Source organism: Chondrus crispus, genomic scaffold, assembly GCF_000350225.1.
Source record: "Chondrus crispus Stackhouse genomic scaffold, scaffold_81, whole genome shotgun sequence".
Taxonomy (NCBI): domain Eukaryota; phylum Rhodophyta; class Florideophyceae; order Gigartinales; family Gigartinaceae; genus Chondrus; species Chondrus crispus.
In genome coordinates, this window is record NW_005178735.1 from 41,085 (window position 1) to 63,282 (window position 22,198).

Below are 22,198 nucleotides of genomic sequence, written 5' to 3' on the forward strand. Positions count from 1 at the left end.
ATTACGACAAAGCCAATTAATTTCGGATTCTCGCATGCGCACTGTACATTAAGAAGACCTGGGTAATGCCTATCTGAAACAGGATATTTTTTGGCGCAGTGATGTGTCTCCGATCCCTCAAAAACAATTCCTGGGCGACACGGACGCCTTCCAGGAAAACAAATTCCGCTGGCTTCCTGGTCTTCACGCAATGATTTTGCTTCAAAAAGCACCCTGCTCTTGACGGCATCCATCTTTGCGTAATTCTGAGCATCAACTCCAGAATTTGTTCCATCTTCGATCGTGGTCTCTGCGACAGATGCATATAGCTCCCAGAACTTGGCAGATTCTGGCGAGATTTTATTGTCAAACACGCGAAAATAATCCTCCGCTTTCTCGATGAGACGCTTGATGCATTTAGAGACGACTTTCGATAAATTTCTTGCCTGTGAAATGTGAGTTCCTGAGCCAAGAAGCTCGAATAGAAATCTCGAAACGACAAGGTTAACCCTTCGAACGTTCACCAGTTCATTTCGGACATTCTCACAGAAAGGCAGGCATGGGTACCACAAAGCAAAAGATTAGCATGATTGCATTGCGAAAAGTAGCTGAGATTGTCTATCAGTCTTCTATGCTTGCAAAAAGATGGTTTTGCCATTGCCCTGCAGTTACTTCTAAGGACTCCTGGACGTTTAAAGCGTTGCTGGCACACCTCCAAATCATCACGTGCACTTGGTCGGAATAGTATGATGTACACCAAATCCACATGTTCAGTTAACAGAAACTCTACCAAACCCAGAAGAGATTCCAAAACTTGAGTATTTCTTTTTGGGATCGACACTAGCACAGTCCCAACCCAAATGCTTTTTCTGCAATGAGCGCTGAGCTCTTTTTCCAAATCGTATGAGTCGCTGTCCACTTCCTTTCTATCGAGAAGTTCTCCAAACTCAATTGCGGAATTGTCGCTCGCCTCTTCTCTGATTTCAGAATACTCTTCTCGGATGCCAAAAGTCACCCTGAGCAGTTGCATAACTTCGACGGCATCATCGGATTTCTCGAACCTTTCTCATTTCTTATTGCAAATTTCGTCGTGCTCTACATCACAAATCCATGATCCCCCACAAAAGCAAGTGTTGGGCTCCAAATACTGTCTCATAGTTTCCACGAGAATGGGTTTCATTGAAGGCCTTTTTGTCGATTTCGTGGTTGTAAGATGAAATTGGATTTCATTTTCCACCTTCAAAGACGAACTCCGTATTGTTCGACGTGCAAATGTGCCCATTTTGCTTGATTGCCCTTCGATTTTCGATTGCTTTTACCACGCGCTGGTTTCTCCTTATTGCGAGTGGAGCTGATAGCTTGCATGCATCCCTTCGGAAAGATGGGAGCTTCCCCAGGATACCTGCGGCGGTCTTATCTATTAAGATGGCTTTGAATCGCATCAGTCCGTCGCTTTCTGTGAGCCCTAACTACATTTTGTCTGAATGAGAAAGCAGTACCTCGCATTCATTGCAGGAAAACAGAGTCTTAGTAACCATTTCGCTCTGGACATCAACTGTATTATGAAAGAACCATAATGCTTCATTTGCCCTCCTCCTGCTCCTTTCAGATTCTCCTGATATGCTGCCAAGGATATCCCTTCCTTTGAATCTTTGTTGAGTGCTTATCGCCGCCGAGAAAAGCTTCACAACAAAGTACGAATTTCTCATTGATAGCTCTCTATAGCAAATACCCTGCAAATACGCATTACGAATCTCAACCGTGAAAGCAGACCCCTTCCTAACCGGAAATATACCAACCCACTGGCTTTTGAAGTAGACGACATGATTGCAATACCCACACATCCAGTCTGTGACTCTTACGGATGGGGCACCGTGCGATAACGCGAATAACCGGATTGTTCTGAACCAGGAATTTATAAGCTTTCCTTGTTTGTTACCACAATTGCAACACCTTGCGTGACCACCATCGTTCAAGTCCAGACGATTGCCGGGTTTGGCAAATTCGAGCATTCTGAACAATATACTAGTGGCATTGGCGTCACCCGGACACATCATCAAGCTCCTGACGTGGTCGTTTCGAACGTATTTCTCAGCATCGTCTCCAATTTCCCTGCCAAACACTTCGTTGAAATCAACACATTCTGAGAGCTCATCGAATCCGCGCTTGCCTTCATCACCAAGAACTTGAATACTTGAATCCTTTCTACTTGCTAGCGCGCACGACGTTTCGTGGGCACAGATTCCTCTTTTGTACGAGGAAGAACGGCAAGTTTGACATTGAAATAGCTTTCCCTCGCACATCAATACAGGGGTGAATATTCGGCGATCCGAATCAAAAACTACCCAAAACGACCATCCTTGTAAGGCTTGCTGTGTTCGAGAATTCATTACTTTTCTTGCATCCCGTCGCAAATGTGCGACTGGAAACTGCTACATACCGACTGAGGTGTTAGCACCGAAATGACTTTCGCCATCGGTCAAGATGGTCTTAATCCATTGCATAAGAGCGCTATCCGTGAAAACAATTCTTATGTGTTCACATCTCACTGCGTGGGCAATCGATTCAAATGAATCACATGTGCACCCGATTGAAACCGTTTCCTTTGTGCACCAGAAGTTGTGACATATGGATTTAGGAGGCCTAATCATAGTCTGCCATAACGGGCCAACCGTGCAGGTGAAATAATCCACCGAATGCTGCAAGCGAGCCGACATCAGAGCGAACTCTCTTCTTTCGACCACCGTATGCTCCAGTCGTATTTGCCTGCCGTCTCCTGGATCATCAGATAGGTAATCAAGAAGGTGCTGACAACTGCGGACCATCTTTCTGAAAAGCTCTTCCTCCGATAGCCTCTCAACTTCTCTATAAGACCTCTTCCTTACATCGCCCATTATTAAGCTCAATTTCGCCGGGAAGGCGGAATGTCTCGTTGCCTTTCCTACCGGCTCTTCAGAGAAATCCACCAAATCAATCATCTCGTAATCAGACGAGCCCTCGTTGCTGGGCTCTGACTGCCCTATGTGGCTTTCTTTCACAATGAACCGGACGATATCTTTATCGATAAGCTGAAAATCATTCAGAGTTCTGTTTTCTGTTGTGATTTGCGATATTGTCCGGATTCGCGTTGAAAAGGATGGTTCAGCTCCTTCGGTTGCTCTCGGTGTTGCAGAGAGCAGATGCGTCATCCCCGTTTCATCATCATGAATGGTCTTGATTACGGAATCGTTCCTGTCCATTTCTCTACTCTAATTGAAAAATTCGGTCACCCGCACGCCTACAGATATCAGTTGAGTGGCAATCACAGGAAAGAAATTAGGGATTCTGGATCGCTATCAAGACGCAGCAATAGCGCATTCATCTAGAGTGGCAGAGGAAGGCGCATCTTCACCTGCAGGGTGCAGAACATGGCCAGACGTAATGGCTGAACATCTGGTCGCACACCTGGTCGCCGGGATCATCTCCACCAGATATTCGACATTTCCCTCCAAATTCGAAAGAAACCTTATTGGAATTTTGAAAGCTTGGTCGCATAATTGAGTCTCCCTTGCTTCCCCGTCCATCGTCCCTGTCTCTCCACCGCCGCCTCACATCATCCCCTTTCCTTTCGCCACGCTCCGGTGGCGTCGACTACACCCCCTCTTCCCCCGCTCCTGTCGGACTCTTGCGTTTCGGTTCCCTACCCAGGTGGTGCGTATCCACATTTCGGTTCGCAGTCCAGTTTTACACGTATCCACGTGCCGTTCCGCAACACTCGTCCCTTTTCCTTCGCTTCTGCCAGAGAAACAACCCAGCAAGCGGGGACGGGGATGAATGAACGCCAATCGTAGTAGGAGCAGGTATTCGCAACCATCGCTATGGGCTCACGTCGTTGTGTGTCGGCACGTCGCGGTCAGTGCCTTTGTCAAACAGTCTGACGATGACTGCGGGTATGTCGCTCTCCCTGGTCCATCTTGAGGAAATCCTCCCCGCGATTTGCAGCTTGAACCATCTTTCTTCCTGCCCCGAGCGTCGATTGATTTTCATCTTTGATTCTTGCATGCGTCTCAGGAGCCGTATCCCATCAGGAAAAACTCCGTTTCTCGCGCTACAGGTCTGCACAGCCTCGTCAGGATTTTTTCATTCGATTAGGGTGTACACGCGCGGTTTTCCCACCCATTTCTGACTTGAGCACGTAGCTGACCGGCGACAGGACTTCATCGATGCGGTAGGGGCCTATCCAAGGGCGAACGATTTTGTTTCCCTCCTTGCTAGCGAGTTCAGGCGACCAAACCAGCACTCGACAACCTTCCCTCAATATCATTTTCCTGACGTCCGTGTCGTAGACATCGGCTGCCCTTTCCCGTGCCTTCCTTCCACGTGACAGAAGGCAATTGTGCAGTCCACGGAGGTGTTCAGTCAGGTCATACGGCTCGCCCCGCAATCCGCGCGCCTCTCCCGATCCCCAGGACATTAAGGCAGGAATACCAAACATCGCCTCGTACGGTGTGATTCCAGTGGCTTCGTGTACACTCGTGTTGTACCGGAAACAAGCGAGTGCCACATGCGAGTCCCAGTCCTCAGTCCCTGTGCTGAAGAAGCAGGCTAGGTCTGGCACCAGTGTTCGGTTCCAGCGCTCCACGCACCCGTTGGCTTGAGGGTGAAGTGGAGAGGTGAGAACGCGACGGACACCGAGTTGTCTTGCCATTTCTCTGACGACGTTGCCGATGAGTTTTGGTCCTCGATCCGAGAGCATGGACTCCATAGGCCCAAATATTGACACCCACTCATCCAAAATGACCCTGGCCACTGTGTCAGCCCGTTCATCGGGTATGGGCAGCGCGCGAGCAAACCGGGTGAACGTGTCGATCATTACCAAAATCTTCACACATCCCGCGGCTGTCCTCGGGGTAACCGTCTGGACGTCAACTGCCACCTGCTCGAAGCGTCTACGTGGGTGGTACACGACCATCTTGGCATGCTTTTGGGGCTTGGTGGCTTTCGCTGCGGTACAAGCCACGCAGCACATAACCCTTTGCTGCAGGTCCTTTCTCCAGCCCGACCACCAAAAATAATTGCTCAGGCGGTCCGTAGTTCGCCTGACTCCGTAGTGACCGCTTAGCCTGGACCCATGAACCTGGTCAAGCACTGCGTCAACTAGCTTCGGAGGTACTACAATCAGCTCTCTCCCAGCCCTCGTCCTCCGCAACAGTCCCTCCTCATCCACAGCATATCCAAGACCTCGCCTCTTCCAGGCGTAGTCCTTGATATCGCCAAATTCGGCCAGCTGTTCTGTACGGAAGTCCTCCGGTGAAGGCCCCCCACCCAGTCCTGTGATGCTCAGGAGCGTGCACAGCGCCTCTGCGTCTCCTTGAACGGTCCCGGGATCTTCCATCTCCCGGAAACAGCGTGCCCAAAGTGGTTTCTCGACCACGTCCCTGCTGAGAGTATCTGGGACGACGAGGTCCCCCCCGGGGGCGTATTTGACCGTGAAGTCAAAATCTTGTATGTCGACCATCCAACGTGCCAATCTGCCTCGTGGATCCCTTAGGCTCATGAGCCACTTGAGGGAGCAATGATCCGTGACTACGACAACGCCCCTCTCCCTATGTAGGTAGAACCTCCATTTACGCAACGCATGTACGACGGCGAGGCACTCTCCCTCAGTGACTGTGAACTTCTTTTCGGCATCTGAAAGTTTACGGCTTGTGAATGCCACGGGGTACCACCTTTTGTCCTCCCCTTCCTGTAGCAAGACCCCCCCGATGCCATAACCGCTTGCATCCGTCATCAGTTTCTTGCTCGCGCCTTGCCTGGGTGCTTTGAGAAAGTCGGGGTCACTGAGGACTGCCTTGAGGTCCTCCCATGCTCTGCGCTGTCGGGCGCCCCAGCGCCTACCCCAATCTGAGATTACCAACCGCTGCCCCCTTCGCTTTTTTTGTTGAACCCGGTGCCAACAAGGACCTCATGGAGGGGCCGAGCAATTTCGGAAAAGTGGTCGATGAAACCCGAGAAAAAATTCATCAACCCTAGGAACCGCATAAGCTCTTCTCCTCCTCCCGGCTCCACGAGGCGCCTGATAGCTTCTACATGCGCATCTGAGGGCTTGATACCATCTCGGTCGATCTTGTGTCCCAGAATTACAGCCGTGCGCACGCCAAATTGGCATTTTGACAACTTCAGCCTTGCGCCGGCCTCGTAGAAGGTCTCCAACGCTGAGTCCACCGAGCGAAGGTGCTCCTCCACAGTAGCCGTCCCCAGACTGACATCATCCATAAACGCCCAGATGTCTAATCCCTTCGTGCCACCGAGAATAAGATTTACAACACGCCGGAATGCCGCCGGAGAGTTTTTCATTCCCTGTGGAAGACGGACGTAGCGCAGTAGTCCGATCACGGTGCGGATAGCGGTACAATCGCGGGAGGCGTCTTGCAGCTCGATCTGAAAGAAACCGTCCTTCAGGTCGAACGTCGAAAATATGCTTTTCGTACCCATCCAATCGAGGGTAGCGCGGACATCCTCCATCGGATATGTGTCCGTGACGGTCATTGCGTTGAGTTCGCGAAAATCCGAGGTGACACGCATTGTGCCGTCTTTCTTCTTCACGAAGACGTTGCACGCGGCCCATGGCGAGGCGGCGGGCTCCACGACCCCCATCTTGAGCAGTTTTTCAATTTCTGCCTTCTCTACCTCCTCTTCCCGCGGCGAACGTCGTCTAACAGGGCAGCAAACGGGTTTTGCGCCCTCTATCAGTTTGATCTCGTGCTGCACACCTCTTATCCTGCCGAGTCCCTTGAAGACCGCACGGCGAGACCACAGTATTTCACGAAGCTTCTCTTGCACCTCTCGCTTCGCATGGAACTGAGACAAGTCCATGTCTCTTATGGCATCCTCGACATCACCATCGCTGATTATCGCCATTTGTTCCGTTCCTGTGTGCTTCGTCGTCATTTTGGCAACGTTTCCCTGGATACTCCTCCCTGAGACCCAGATCCTCCCGCGGAGTGTACGCAGGTCTAGCACGAGTCCGTATCGACGCCAGAACTCGCTTCCAATCAGTAGTTTACTGGGAATTTTTTCAGCCACCAGCACCGGTTCCACGAAAGTGGTGCCCCAGAGTTCGAACTTGAGCTTGCCCTTCCCGCAGACGGCAATCTCATGTCCGTCTGCGGCTGTAACCGATGCGTCAGCTGGCACCCACGACCCCCCCATTCCCTCAAACCAAGATCGATCAATCCAGATTGATCTCGCCCCGGTGTCTAAAGGAACTCACACGTTTTCGCCCCCCGCGCACAATTCGACAACAATATTGTTCTCAAAGCCCTTGCGCCGTCCTTGACATCGGCACAAGCGCTCTTCTGAGCTTATCGCGGGGGACTGGTCGGCCGCTAGTTATGCTTTGCTAGAGGGGTGCCGGCCGCTTTCCCCTCCCCTCCCCCTTCCCCGCGTTGGACGTGGCTTTCTGTGACTTGTCGCGGCGCTTCTTATCGCAAGAACGCGCGAGGTGACCCTTGATGCCACAGTAGTAGCATATGGCCGTGGCAAAACGGTCCTCCATCGCGTTGGCGCACGGTGCGGAATTCGAACGTGATTGGAGCTTCTCGTTTGCTGTAGTTACTTCATCGCTGAGTACAGCTACGCGCTCTGGCCGGAATTTGGATTCCCGACTGCTGCCTGCCCTTCTTGTACCCATCATCGCAACCCGGCTCGTCACTTCGTCAAATATTCCCTGCACTGCCAGAGCGTGGTCACGAAGCCGTCCGCTTAAGGACTGAGTAAAACGGTCCAGAAGCCTCTCGTCCGAGACTGTGTCTGGGAGGGCCACTGCGGCCGTGCGCAATCGTTGCGCGAACTGCCCAACGCTTTCCCGCCCTCCGTCCCACTCCATCGTGTCAAACGCAATCCTTAAACTTCTCTGGTGACTGCTGTTGCATAGGCGCCCTCGCAGTATCTCCCAGAGATCGTCGGCGTTGGCATCGAGGTGCGATGATGCGACGTCTTCGAAAATGGCCAAGGCCGTTCCACAGAAAGCACATGCTAGTAGGCGGCGGTGGCATCCCTCTCAAATGGGGAAGTCCTTACAGAGCCGTGTCCAAGCCTTACGAGCAGCAAAAAACTTCGCGTCGCCCGGCTTGCTGACCTTGACCGGCTCCATAGACTTACTGTAAATCCGATACGCTGTGTGAAGGGAGTATACATCCGGCTGCGCACTAGCATCATTTTGCAGCTCCTGTGCACAACTGGAGCCCACAACACGCGCTTTCACAGAGATGAGTTCGTCCGCCAAAGCTTGCTCCCTGAGGGTGCTCGACGCTTGTGCTTCATCCAGATTTCCCCGTTCGAGGACAGCATACCGCACCACCTCGGACATTCTTCCCGGTAGGTTCTCTAGAGAAGTCGGCGCTCTCGATACAACGTCGCCTATCAGCATGACAGTTTGCGTACTTCGTGCCATTGACTCTATCATCGCTTCTACCCCCTCTTTCATCCCAGAAAGCGCTTGAGCGACTCCTGACCCATTTGCGGGCGTCCTTAACAATGCCATATCCTCAGAACTACGCTGCCCCTCACGAAGTTGGGACGCGTCTGTGTTCCGAGACCGTATCGTAGCAGGTGTCGGTATCGTACCGAGGCCTCCACTGGCTGCGGTCACAGGGCTTGATGACGGCAGAGCACTCTCGCTCTGACCCGCCTCACCAGAACGTCCGCGATAATCGTCACCGTCTCTCTCGGTGGACTGATTCATCACAGTGATTCGCCCCTTGTTCCATGCCTCTGCCAATCGCTGGCAGTCGGATCGACTTGTGCCGCGATCACTTACAAGCTTGTAATGTTGCCGTTATCCCAACCGCGTGGCACTCGCGACCAGTTCAATGAGGGCATCCACCCAAACTCTTTACTTCCTGACTGTTCGGTCCCTCCCCCGGCCTTCTATCTTCCGGAGGTCGCCCTTAAGTATATACTTAGTAGAGAGTATACTCTCTACTCCCTGCGAGAAGCTCTCTATCCCTGTCTCCCTTGCTTCCCCGTCCATCGTCCCTGTCTCTCCAACGCCGCCTCACATCATCCCCTTTCCTTTCGCCACGCTCCTGTGGCGTCGACTACACCCCCTCTTCCCCCGCTCCTGTCGGACTCTTGCGTTTCGGTTCCCTACCCAGGTGGTGCGTATCCACATTTCGGTTCGCAGTCCAGTTTTACACGTTTCCACGTGCCGTTCCGCAACAGTACCCTTCTCATCGGCTCAATTTGGGTAGCTTTAGAATTTTCCTAAATCGGCTATTTTACCCCTGTACTGGCCAGATTGTCAGTACCAAAAAATCTCTCTTTGACTGCTCCACGTACCATCAGGCTCAATTTGGGTACCCATACCGCAGCACCTTTACCTAGGCTGCGACAAACCAAGGAGACTTTGTGCTGCAGCATGTTGCGGACCGGTATCGCGACTCTCCCCTTTCCCCTTGACACTAGACCGACTCCGTGTCGGCCACTGACTCAGGGGAACATCGTCCAAAGAATCCGAAAAACTGCTTTCTAGGTTTCGAGCGACCTTCGCCTCTCCAGCGGGATCTACGTTTTCTTTGTCACAAAAAGACTCCCTCGACATCACCCTACTGTGTGTCTTGATAGCCGGTGAGCTCGCGTGTTCGCGATTTGAAGTTTCGTTAGCCTCCGACAGCCTTTGAGAAACATTCCAAGTGAGAACAGCCGCTCCCTGCATTTTTCCACTATTTTTACGTGTTGTGCGAGTGCAGGATGCCGTTTTAGGAGCCCGGATTTCGTGTGATAGTATGTTCTGGACTCTGTAATTGGACTGGAGAAGACAAGCAACCTGTGCGAGAGCGTGGGAGGCGGGTAGCCTGCCGTCAGTCAGTTCGTGAATTTCCTTTTGTAGTTTGAGGTTTTGCGTCCGCATGACCCCATGTGAGGTCCAACTGACAGATTGCCGCCCTGTACTGGGATATGAGATACCAGATCGTGTGTCGAGGCCATTTGGAGCACTATCAGAGGAAGCAAGGTATATAAAACGGTAGTCCATAGGCCAAATACAGCATTTGACGAACGACGCTCGAGCATCGTCGGGTGTGATGGACTGGTGGCATGCAACTGCCAGTTTGATTTTGTAAGAGGTATTCGCCTATGAAAAATGGCTCATAGAGAGCAATTCGTCCCTCGTCTTCCGCACTATTTTCTGAAATGAGCGATTCACAAATTGGTCGCAAGGTTGGAGAATATGCGTTGTGTTTGCGGGGAGCCGCACAACGATAATATTCAATCTTTCACACGTCTCAAGCCACTGTAGCCCATCACGGGAGCTGTATCCGTCCACCAACAGCACAATCTGCTTATCTGAGTGGATGGGTTTTCGAGCATGCTTGTTTATGTGCTCTGCAATTTTGACGATTATGTTTCGATCCACGCATCCATTCTTTGTTACGTGAAGAGATGTGTCTGCAGGAAACCACTGTAACCCACCAAGCCAATGGGGTATTCTTCGCGAGTCAGTAAAGTCAAGTTCGCTCATGGGATCCTTCCAAGTGCCCACAACTCGCTTCCCGGAAGCTACGAGAAATAGAGGCGCAATGTTTCTGCAAGCCGCCACAGCGATACCAGCGGTCACATGCTTCCCAGCGTCCCGTATGCCCCTCCTCGCACCACCGCTGTGGGTATTGGAGAAGGTGTAACACCTTATTTTTCTGCCATACTCTCCTGAGACAGCCGTCTCGTCCCAGTTCCAAATTCGGCGTGGGTCAAAAAAATGCCTGGATGATTTTCCTCGACGCGTTTGACGGCTTTCGCCAGAGTGAGTATATGAGACTGATTTTCAGCAGCGAGGCGTGCGCTTGAGACATTCTCAGCAACACGATAGGTGAGGGAGCGATTATGAGCTCGAAATGAACGGATAGCGTCTGGTGAGGGCAAGCCATTTGCGTATCTGGCGGAACGATCAGCCGAAAGTTTGGCGTGTACTGTGCTCATCACGTTGTTTTCTACCGCGAAGCCATGCTGGGCGGCATGTAGAGCTCGGTTAACTACAAGTTGTTCCTGATGTGGAGACAGAACGGGTTTGCGACCGGCGTGATTGTCCTCCGTATTTAGCAACTTTTTGAGTTCGTCCGTGTTTGAGCTCTGATATGCTTTTTTGATTCTTGTGGCGGTTGATCGAGACACGCCTGTCTTTCCTGACGATTTGAGGGCGCTGTCGCCCCCTTGGATTAGGGAAAGGAGCTTTGCGCGTCGAGCTGCCTCCTCTTTTCTTTTTGCGATTTGCCTCTTGTGAGCGAGCGCTTGCGCTCTCATTGACGGTGGCATACCGCCACCGCCGAGTCAAGGCGCACGTAGGGTGGACGAGGGAAGAGAATACTGTCCCTGCGCGAGGTATCGGGTTTTGAGATGCACTGTGGAAATTTTTAGAACTCGGGGAAGGCATAGGCTCGAGGTTTGAACGGTACCCAAATTACACCATTACCCAAATTAAGCCGGTGAGAAAGGTACCTCCAATGCTCAAGGCTTAAAGAAACAACCTATGTGTCCACTACAGCCTCTTCGATAGATTTATTTCCTCATTCGCGTCTAGATGCAGCCGTGTACACCATATGATTTTGAGAGGCCCTTGCATTCAGTCATCCAGCAACTCGTCGACATACAGGAGAAGTCTTCGGACTGTCGGTTTCATCTCTTTTTGGGGAGAGACATTGAGCGTTCTGAGCATGTCAGAAGCAGTGAGACAAGGGTATTATTCTCTCCAACGGTATCGTTCAACGCATCATCGCCGGATGCCTTGTCAATGGCTGCGGATTTCGTTTGCGCGCTTCGTTCATTGTCCTTCATAGCAACGAGGCGCAAAAAGACCACGCAGCGAAATCAATTGGTTGCTCCTCCAGTAAGTTCCACGCTCCCCATACCGATTTGGTTTATTCAGGCAAGATATATATCAGAGGAAACTCTGACAATGAAGAAGTATGGAAGTGCATGCAGGAAGAAAGACTTATTATCAATCCCAAAATCGCCAATCGCTTCTACTCATACTCCCAAGAAGATATGCGGGACTTGTACCAGAAGTTTTTCACCTTGTTCCATCAAAAAATACGAGCAATTGACAGCTTTCTTGTTGTTAACAAGCTGGAGTATGCCAGATTCACACCGCCATGGATGAAGAAGCACTTATCCGTTTCGGGACACCCTATCTGCTACTTAGGAAAAATAGACAGCCCTGAAGTAAGTGTTCTTGACCTCAGAGCGCAAAGAAGTGCCATGGGGCATCGTAGAATGTCCTTGATTCTTGCTGCGTTCTACGAAAACGAGCCAAACATGTCCCAAACCCTGCTCGATAGATTGACGCAAAATATGATTCCTACATCCATCCCAGTACGACCCAAGCGCAGTGCTCCATACTCCCGATTCACGCTTCAACGCAGAAGGGCAAAAGGCAGGCGTGAATACAGCGTCGTGCCGATTTCGAGAAGTCGTGACTCATGCTCCCCGCAGCGGAATTCCAAAGTGAATGGAGGAATCGAGGAGGGAACGGGCAACGTCTTTTTCAACGGCAACATCTTAATATGTGCCTTCGGCTGTCATGCCGTTTTCGAGACTATCCACAAGACGAAAGTGGAATCAGTGTCGAATGCAGAAGGTGTAGTAGAAAAATGCACGATCTTTGCGGTGGAGGGGAAGAAGGGGACCGAGTCTGTCCACATTGTAGCTCAGAGGCCATAGGCCGGGACCACCCTCGCGGGTCATCGCGTAAATTGGTAGTGCGAAGGACGACGAATCCTCCTGTGTTGAAGACGCTGACTTCTCACACCCATCTCTCCATAAATCATATGTTCTCCCGCACGCGCTTGCTGTTCACACGTAAACTTACTCATGTCACTTGTGGCATCGACTATTCGTACTTGAACATGAAATACTGCTGATGCGTCTGATATCACTATCTGAACTGCGATGGACGGGGCTTTCATTACTCCTGGATGAAGATTCCCTTGGTAGCGGTAGCGGTAGATCTCGTGGGAAGACATTCTAATTTTCGAAAAGGGGAAAAGTCCTCTCATGCGAAACATCACTTTGACAACTTTCGTCACTAAATGACCCCAATATGATTGCATACTTTTCAATATTTTCAAATATTCCAGGTAAATTTCAGGGAAGAGTACAATTCTGGAAATGGATGCATGAAGTCTCCCAAAGTGCAATTTGCGTATTTATCAAAGTTAGTTCTGAAGTGCTCTTTCTCCTTCAACATAACTGAAACCTGCACCTTCGGGAGACCGTTTCTGCACCACTGAATTTTCTCCAGAATCCAACGAATGTTTCTGCAAAGTGACACCCTATCCACAGTCTAAACATTTTATTGCCTTTAAGTCTTCATCAGTTGAAAACATTGCATATTGTTTTGACAAGCTCATTCATAAATGGACGCAGTGGCATCTGCAAGGTCTAAGACGGTGCCCACTCTTGTTTTTATAGCAAAACATGCTCTCTTCCCCTTGTATTGCTTGATGTAAGATATAGAAACGACCATTTAGGTTTGGTTGATAATATCTCATCGTATACGGAACTACATGCCACAAAGCTCGGATCATAATGTCCACAATTCAATTCTACACATCCAGGAGCATATTCTTTTATCTTGGAGTGCGAGGCATCTTCTGCATTCAAAAGATAGACTACTTCCTTGCAAATGTCGAACCTGTATGTCGCCACTGACAAATGTACAAAAATGGCGCTTCCGGGCTTTTGAGTGAGCCAGGTATGTGTCATAAATACCATTCGAATGCGCGCAAAGATGCGTGGAATGCACAGTTGCACAGTGCAGTTTCTCAGGCAGGTACAGAACCGCATTGCAGCTGACCGATTATATCTCAGCTCTCTTTCTGTGAGTTTTTCTGCACCGACGGCTGAGAGTATAGCTCTGTCGGTACAGTAAGTGACATGGCTGTAATGAAAGTTGATGGTCAGTCAAGTTGTGCGAAAATCGCACGTGAAGCATGATTCTGCATGCTTAGATCATTCACACCCGACACTTGGTCCTGCATCTGGTCTCTGCCATGATCCAGGGGGTTTCGGGCAGGTCTGATCCGTTTCAGCTACTGCACCGTATGCACATACGCGTTTATCAGCCAAGATTACCTCTAGCGGGAACTCAGCGTGGCGTGCGGGGAGCATCACTATTTACCTATCGACGAACGGAACAATCAAACGCGTAAATTCAATTTGAAATGCTTCGAGAGAGAAGTGTCAGAGACGTTCTTGAGCTGGCGACCTTTCTCTCAGAATCAGGGAAGTTGCGGAAGCTGAATACCGAACAAAATGAATACTGCGATGAATCTGCCCAAGAGCTAGCCGTCTTTGCGTCCATTTCCGCAAACGGCGGGAGAAGGGTTCTCTACCTTCTGCCTCTAATTCCCAATCGGGCCTATTAGAATTCTTTGAATCCCATGCGCATCTTCGAGTATTCTCTCCAGAGATTTGGTTTGAGTATGACAATCCATCAACCGCATTCGATTTGATGAGCCCGAAGATCCCAAGCTTGAGCAAACATGCTTGGAAAGATTTGCGATGTTATTTCTCTGAGTCGTTCTGTGATGTCGGCTCACCGATTCGAGATAGGCTTGTTGTGTGCTTTTTCAAATCACAGCCGTATTAGCAACACTTTACGGATGGTTACATCCACACTGAGGATCTGCACACCTGGAGGACATCATGAGAAAGTACCTGTGTCCATCATGGAACACCTCCGGTATGAGTTCACAACTGGGAGCGAATTTCAGTTTTGAGAACATGCATGCGGGGTGGAGGTTCGTGAACAGCGCATTCTTCGAGCTCAGAAACAGGTCGTGGAGGACAAAGAAAGCATACAATGAGAATCTCTCGAAGCTCAATGTGAAGGCCTTTTGTGAGTTTTTGAGTTGGTCTTTTTGCTTGATGGCTATCAGCAACGCCGAATCATTTCAGCGATCCGTGTGTAGTGCGATGCGCCTGTCGGGCAGAGACCGCGGTCCGATGGTCCAGCAAAAACAACAACAGCAACAAAAAGAAGAACTGCCGATGGCACAGCGCTACGGAGTGTCCGACTCTCCCTTCTCCGTTTAAACGAGCTTGCGACTCGTAGTAGCTCGGATCCCTGATGGGGGGGGGGCACAGAGAAATAGCCAGGCCCGGGATCGGTGTGGTAGAGACTTGCGAAGAGATCTGCTCGACGAGTGTGGGGTGGGGTGCGTACGTAGGTACCCCGGTTCCACTGGGTTGTAAGGCCAATGCTCGTTGAGCTTCTTCGACACCTTGTAACGCGACAAGGCCTTCGACGGGGGCGTCGCAACGCAGCCCGACGGGATGAAATGAAAGTAGCAGCGCTACGTCAACCGTGCCGCCCGATGGCTCGAAACACCTACACCGGTTCGGTCGCAACCGACACCGATGGTACCAACACTGGCTCGTAATACGACGGAGCCCTTCGAGGGAGACGTCGTTGCAACGGTCTCCGTCGGAAAATGGGTCACAGTAGCAGCGCTACGTCAACTGTGTCGCCCGATGGCTCGAAACACCTACACCGGTTCGGTCGCAACCGAGGCCGATGGCACCAACACAAGATAAGGGAAAAATAGGTAGAATTAGAGATAGAAAAGGATAGGGAAATAAAAGAAAGAGAAAAGGGAACCCCGAGCGATAGAGGATGCCGTAGGCTTAGGTAAAAGGGAGCGTCTTGATAGAGACGGACTTCGACCAAGGCGACATTCAACTCCGGCAACTCGGGTTGGTTTATTGACTTGTTCGGTCAAAGAGCAAAGTTATATAGAGCCCCGCCGGGGCGAGTACAGTAGCTCCCGGCTCTAGATTCTAGATCTAATGTAGTGTCAGCAAAATTAATGCCAACTAATTAACTAAATAAAATAAAATAATTAAAAATTAAAACTGTGCAATTATTCACACGTGTGTCCCCCAAACCCGGACTACTTTTCATATCCAAATGTTTTCCTTTCTTTTCACCCCCCTTTCCAGGTGCGTATTGCACTACACCGTCGAGGAAATAGGACTAATGGTACTGCAAAAGATCAGCGATGAAATTAACGATGGGCCATATGACCGGAATTTGCTTCGTTTTCTGTATCAGACCTCTTTGGGAGAACGCTTGGGTGGTGCTGGTAGAGAAGATGGTACTGCCGGGCCACCTCCCCAACTTTCGCGGATGTTACCGAAAGTATTCCGGAACGATCACACCATATGTGGAGCTCGTAAAAGAACGGTAGAAGAAACTGACTTAGGGCATCCACTCTCCAAGCGCACAAGAGTCGAAAATACCAATCGAACATCTCAGCTAACTGCTCATCATTTAATTTCACATGTCATGGGTTCGGACGTAGTCCAAAGTACCACAACCCCTCTGAGACCATCTCGTAGAACAGATCAAACCCATAACATGACTGTAAATTTTGTCACGGATACTCCACCCCCCTCTGTCCCTGCATTGGAGAGAAGGCAGAGATTGATGACACTCGGACGAGCAACTAAACAGGCACTCGAAGCCAATGCATCCCAAGAAAATTTTCCGAAAACGCTGATATACAGATGGGTGGATCGTTCCGTAGACGAATTTGGAGCGTTTGTATCCGAGAGAACGATCCTTGCAATGAGAGAATGCCTCGGAGTGAAGAGCATAAAGTCCCTGTGGAGATGAATTTCTTCCAGAGTAGACAGAGGAATCATCAAGAACATGACAGAAAACTAATCACCGCACCTCCATTTCAGAACCTACTAGAAGACGTCAGACAACCGGATATTACCAAAGTTGTTACGAATCATGACGTAGCCGAGGAGAGGGATCATTTATCACCAGGCCTGCAACAACTCAACTCTGATCTCGATGCATTTCAAAGCGAGATGCTTCGGTGGACAGTTTCACCCAGCGATGCGGAATCTGGATCAAAAGAAGATATCATTCCGGGGAATGACGCTTGGTTTGAATGTTATACGAAGCGTAACAGCACAGCTATCTTTGAAGACGTCACGAAGAGCGAATATTCTATTATATATGGAAACCATTGGAAGTGTTTTCTGACTTTGGAGCTCCGCGGCCAGATGGCTGTGGCGCTTTTGGAAAAATGGCCTTCTGCGAAGCGCAGTCGGCAAGAGTTTCTCGAACTTGTACAAGGCACTGCTTTCGAGTCACAATTCACTAAAGTGCACATCAACAGAGTCACCAAATCCCGAACCTTGACAAACATGAAATGTGAGAGTGTAGAAATCAGGATGAATCGAAGGATAGCCATGGAAATGTCAGGGATGACTGTCGCTGTCGGATATCTGGAGAGGTGTGAGACAAATGAGAGATCACCTTTCATTTTGGTCATGATTCGGAGAGTTCATGTGAATGTTGATGATTGTGATGCGTTGGGTCTTGCAGGAAGGATCGACAAGGTTTACATCTCTGCTGCAATTGATCGCCAGGTGGGTGACAAGTTCATGGTCGGACCTGGAGACTTGATATTTTTGCAAAGCTTTTACAGCTACGCCTCACTGTCAAGGATGTTTGTAGCTGCGCACATGATCTACATCCTTCAGCCAGGATTGCAAAACCTTTTGTTCGGAAGAAATCCTTCTGCATTACGAAAAGAGCATGTGAAGCAACGAGAAGAGCATGACGTCAGTCCTTTGTTCGAGGAATTCGATGAGCACAGTTTGAACTACATTCTTGGCTCGAGAAGTTCTCAGTTAATTGACACACACCAGTTTGAGGCACTCGTTATGTCGATGAGCCACATTGCCAAAGTCAATCCGAAGTCTTGGAGTTATTCAATGATACAGGGTCCCCCCGGAACTGGGAAGACGATGTGTATTGTAAACCTGGTCGGAGCCCTTATTCACCACGGAAATGTAGCATAACCCCCCGCGACTAGATTTAGATTAGATCAGCTACTGTAGAGCCCGAGCTCTACAGTACGACGCATACGAGCACGCGTGCTGTCAGCACCGGATGCTGACAGCCCTACAGTACGCACGACCCGCACCCACTACTGTAGCCGACAACAGTAGCACTATAGTACAGTACGTACTGTACTGTAGTATGATAGACCAACTTGTACATTAAATACGTGAGCGGACCGACGGCGACGGGGAAGGACAAGCACAAGCTTGTCCAGAACCCACGCCTCTGGTCAAGCTCGCCCCGCTTATTCTAGAACGGGTTCCCACTAGCCCGTGTCTAGTTAGGAACCCAGCGCGCAGGGGACGCGCAAGCACGAGAGCGAGCCTAGATCCGCCTCTGCCCGTCAGAGCTGGTACGTCACGCGCGCTGCGCCGTGGCGTCGAGGTGTAGATCGGCCCGCGTGTGAGCGCGTCCCCGACCGTACCCGCTCTACCATTGCTACCCGGGCTCGCCCGGTTCCGTTAGCTAGGGTTGTTTCCCTTCTCCGATCAGGGTCTAGCAGGACTGTGCATACACCCCCTCGACGTTGGGGTGTTTGTTCTACAGTAAATATCGGTCACATCGGCTGCTTTGATCGATACAACCTCTTAAAACGCAAGACGGTATTTTCGGTTTGCAAAGAAGGAGGACGGGGGAGGAGCAGTGAAAATTCTGATCACCGCCAGTTCTAATCAAGAGGTTGATAATTTCGTGAGAGCTCTCGAGAAAGGTGTACCGAATGGAACCGGGGGAAGCATTTTTGTCGAACTAGCTCGAATCGCTCGAACACGGTACGATTTGAAAGACCTGAAGAGACACTCAATCGATCACAAAGGCTTTGAATTCGACAAAGAATACTTTGACCGCAATAAGCCATCCTCTGCCAACAAGCGCGTCTGGCCATTTTTGGCGGGTCGCCGGGCGGCTGCCGATGAGTCGATTGTGCTTTTTGCCACTAATAACCTCGTCGGTGGGAAGCTCTTTTCCGAACTGCGGCAGGAAGTAGATGTAATAATCAATGATGAGTTGTCCACGAGTCTCGAACCGGAGAGCCTCATTCCGATGACAGCCACCAGGAATCGAGCAAGGTTTGGTCGCCTTCACTACATCGGTGTACGTGATTTTAAACAACTTTCTCCACTATCCAAGACCCTTCATCAAATGCGAGGTCTCAAGTAGTCGGTAGGTTTCAATTATGAGATTCAAACGATATCGCAAATCGAGAGAGTTTTCCGGGCAAGGAGGGTACCAGTGGCGCTGTTATTGACCCAATATCGAATGCACCCCGTCATTTCTACTCCCCACAGCGAATATTTTTTATGGATCAGCAATTCGGAACGGACAGTCAGCGACTGTCTTCATGACAGATTAAAACCAGAGAAGGCGGCAATCGGCTGGGTTCTTCCCTTTCACCTTTCTTGATACATCATTTTGCCGGAGTCATACGGAAAGTGATGATGGTGATGGTAATATATGCAATCTACTGGAAGCTCGTAAGGTCCGTCGGGTAATACTGAGGCTCATTTCTCATGTTTCCAAGCACGGCAGATCTTCTGTGCTAACAAGTGGCGGACTGAAAAGTAGAATAGCTGTTATCGCCCCTTACCGTCACCAGGTCCAAATGATACGCGAAATCGTCTCCAAAGAACTAATGGGAAGCCTGGGTATCCCAATCGACACTGTTGATTGCATGCGAGGTGGACAGAGAGATACTGTGACATTTTCATGCACAAGGAGCAACGATAAAGGCACATGCGGGTTTCTTTCGAATCGCAAAAAGGTTCAATGTAGCGTTTAGCAGAGTGAAGAATTTGCTCGTCGTGATTGGAGATTCAGAGCATCTAATCCGGAATACCTGTTTTCGCTTTTTCATAACCTGGTGCAGGGGCTCGCGAGATGGAGCCGGTATGATGACTGCACGTCCTATCGGGGGTGATGAGATTGCTACACCAGTCACAAGAGGGGGTTCAATGCACTTGTTTCGCCGTCGAAGTAGATACGACCTACGTTCAAAAAAGAGGCCGGTATGGTTAACAGATGATGCAGGGGTGGAAGATAGTAGCAAATTGGCATTGGGAGAAGTTAGTTAATGTTTTGCGATCTTAATCAATTCAGAAACGATTGTGCACATCATTCGCAAGCCCGTGAGGAATTTTCCACTGTTCATGTGGTCCAGTAGATAAAAACGAGGAGTGAAACGTCTTAACCCAAAGGAAAAGAACCGTTTGGCCGACCGGAAGACCTGAACGATCTCACCGATATCAAATGTGACAATGTTTTGGCTCTGACATGGCAACTGGCACGGAGAGCAAATCCGAAAAATGTTCAAATCAAATGGCGCGGCGCGGCACGGACGACCTTAAGGCCAGCGATTGGGCGCGTGAGGAGCAATACGAATTAAACGGTGGCAGAGGCTGAACCATATTCCCTGTGAAATATGTCCATTTTCCCTTGCATTCGACAGCGCAACCTGCGAAGAGCATCAGAATGAGACTTGGGCTTGATAATGCGTGTAGAAAGGAAGCGTTCAAGATACATTATAGTGGTAAAGTGGATTGGATGGCGGCGGGACAGGGACGAGAGCAAAGCCGATTTTAGTGCGCGAGGTATCGTCCGTAAAGGCGTGAGAGGTTGGCGGGTAATAGAAGTGACGCAGAGGGCGTCTTTCGTGCACGCAAGGGACTTGAAACAACGTAATAACTGTAGCAAGTGGCAAAGCACGCAAAGGTCATCAAGAAATATATGGCGTCTCGTGGGTTGGCGCATTTGAGATGAAAATGACATACGGGAACAAGGCACCCAGATATCTTGTGTTACGTGAAGGCAATAAAAAACCTTGTACTCGCCATCATGTCCGGAAGAAAATAGAACAAAGTCCTTTGCCCGTAATGTGCTGGTAACAACCACACGGAAATAGTAGTTTACAGATTTGATTGAGTAAGTAGAAACTAGAGAGATTTGTTGCAATGCTTCAGATCTGGTCCTCCACTCTTGTCAGACATTTCGGAACCTATTCCAGCCCGGGCATCCATGGTTCAAAACATCTTTTGAAAACGGGAGTCTCGCACGCAATCGCTTCGTTTTTAATGCTGTTACGACCGCATCGTACAACCACGGGATGTCCTGGCCTGCTGGATGTGGCTGCCGTGCTCAAGAACATGTGAGCAGATATGCTAGATATCAAGATTCGATTGGCCGAAATCAGAGCCCCACGAGATTATTGAGGCTGGACCCGGGTGTGGTAGCATCCGACGCATGTCGAAATCCGAGCAAGGTTTTAGACAGGTTTGGAAGTTTTCAAACCCCCATTTTATTGGCGGGCAGATTGCCACCCTTTCCATCCAAGTAGGCTTTTGCAGCTGCTAAACGCCAATCACATGCTCCTGAATCAGCGTCACCTATCATCACGGTTCCGTGACCGGGTTGGGCCTGCAGTTCGGAACCAGCTTCCCTGGCCTCTCTGAGGGAGGCTTCTGAATGGCCTTTTTCGACAAAATGTGGGGGCGTCCATTTGGGGATAAACAATGACGCATTCACGGGTCCGAAGTATAGGTGCGAATTTAGTTTGGTTGGTACAAACACACTTTCCGGAGGACTTATGCTAGTCCTCCACGGCGCCAACGTGCCCTAACCCGCGCTGCGGTTGACGACTACGACCGGACACTCCGACCACCGATGGCGACCACCGCGACCACCGACCTATCACCAACAAGCGAGAAGCGACGTCAAATGCTCATATCGAAGCATTTTGTGGCCGGTGGGCTGTGACCTGTGGATGGACCTTTATTAGTTCGCGCTGTCAGTAGTGCCTTTCTATATCTGATGGCACGAGGGTGTACTATTGAGGGGTACCTACTGTATGATGTCCACGGTTTCTAATTTGGGTGAAATCCATTGTGGTGTGCGGAAGACTCCGAAAAAGTCTAATTAAAGCTCCTTAGTTCGACGACGAGCCCGTTATTGTCCATTTGGGCCATTTTGATCTGGTCAGGACCACATCAGAACCACCTACAGCGAACTGGGCCGGACCGGCCTGACCCGCCTGGACCACCCTGGCCCGACGCGAGCACCAGGAGTTGGAGCCAGCCGGTGTGCACCTGCCTTCCATGGCTTTTTAGGCCGCTCCCAGCTACAAGTCTTATGATACACACGTCGCATATAGTCCCCAAATACACCAAAAATCAAGTTTCAGTCAATATATGATGTGTGAACGCCCGAAAACACGGTCGTAAAGTAAGCCGAACCCCCTCAGAACGGCCCCAATCCGCCCCCTTTCAGCGCAAACGCCCCATATGACAACCAAAAAAAAGAGGTGGCCTGCGCCGTGAACCTCATTCATGC